Here is a 1,912-nt window from a genome sequence, read left to right as displayed (position 1 = left end):
GATGAACTGTACAATTGCTGACGAGAGTTTAAAAAATATATGATCATTATTATTGCATTAAAAAGGGAGATAAGAAAAATGCACTAAGTAAACATCTGATGACTAGTAAGACTTGTGACAAGTTTATATTTGGGATATTAGAAATTGTACAAATTAATGCCAAAGGGTGGAATATAAAGAAAAAATTAGGAGAGAGAGAGGTATGGTGGCAAATAAAACTCAATGCCACAGTTTTTCCTGGTCTAAATGAGTACATTTCTATTAAGCCTATGTTGGATAATAATAGAATTTAAGTTTTTCAAAAAATTCTGGAGCTATTTGTCATCATGTATATAGTTCATTATTTTTCATTAGAGTTAATATGCAGACATTTATGACTTGTAGCTTTAATTGCTGACTTTCAACTGTTGATTTTGAGAATATTTTTGTATGTATACATTTTTTAAAATATTATGAGCTTAGAAAGTGGTGTTTGTAACTATGTATACCAAATATAAGCTATATATATGTTAGAATGAGATATATGTGTTTAGAATTTTAACTAGGTTGGTACTCTAGATGTAGCAGTTAGAGGGTTAATTTTTTTAGTAATTGATCTAAATTAAGCAATTAGACTGAGGTGTGTGTGCGTATATAAGCTGTTTTTTTAAAATGGATGGTGTTCTGAGGAAGTCTATATGTTATAGATGAAAGCGCTCAACGTGTATTTTAATTTGTTTTATTAAAAACGTTTTTTGCTGCTACCTTGGTGGACTAACTAGTGTATTATTAGTGGTGTATTAATTGAGATACCACTGTTCGAGTACACTGCCTTATTGGAACTGAATCTTCTGTTTTTGATATATATATATATATATATACACGTGTATATATATATATATATATATATATATATATATATATATATATATATATATATATATACACACACACACATATGTGTGTATATATATATATATATATATATGTGTGTGTATATAATTAGTATATTGTATATATATGTGTGTGTGTGTGTATATATATATATATATATATATATATATATGTGTGTGTGTGTGTGTGTGTGTGTACACACAAGTATGTAATGAATATTTGCTGATGATTGTTCCAAACAAAAACCATTGAAGAAACTCATCGTATAAAGAAAAATAATTGCAAATGTAAACCTAGAGGTTACATTTCTGTTACTGAAAGTCAAAAAAAAAAATAGATTTTTTACATGGGGTGGGGGGGGATTCCAGACCCAGGAATTAAATATACTAACTCCAGGGTCAAACATCCTCATAGAAAGAGGAAAAACCCCTGAGTTATAGAACATTCAATTTGCTAAAGTTCAACCATTACATAAATTAATCAGCTATGTGCAGCAACAAATTGTATAACACCATTCTGTGTGTGTGTGTACGCGTGTGTATATATATATATATATATATATATACACACACGCGTACACACACTACATCTGTGTACTTATGTCAGGAAGCATATTCTGTTTGTTGACATTACAGGTGGTCTGGTCCATAAACTCTTTTCATCCACAGTTTTAGTACAGAAGCTAAGCATAAACAACAATGGAAACAGAAAGTCAGGTAAATACACAGTAAGTCTGAAACGAGTTCATCAAGAGTGTTTTTATTTCACAACACATATACATACAGACACACATGCAAGTAGCAATGAACAGTGCATTACATTAAATCTGGGAAGCTTAACAGAAACCATCCAAATTTTTTTATCAAAAGTAATCTCTCGTTATAGAAATTAGGCAGATGTATACACATATGTTTAAGGTGTTTTCATTTGCACATTACACAGTGTTTTTATATATAGATAGATATATATATGTATATGTGTGTGTGTATATATATATATATATATATATGTATATATATACAGACACACACACACAGAC

This window comes from Protopterus annectens, chromosome 10.part0 (assembly GCF_019279795.1).
Source record: "Protopterus annectens isolate FY-2018-M chromosome 10.part0, PAN1.0, whole genome shotgun sequence".
NCBI lineage: Eukaryota > Metazoa > Chordata > Ceratodontiformes > Protopteridae > Protopterus > Protopterus annectens.
The sequence above is the reverse complement of the archived record's forward strand: the minus strand, read 5'-3'. Positions refer to the sequence as shown.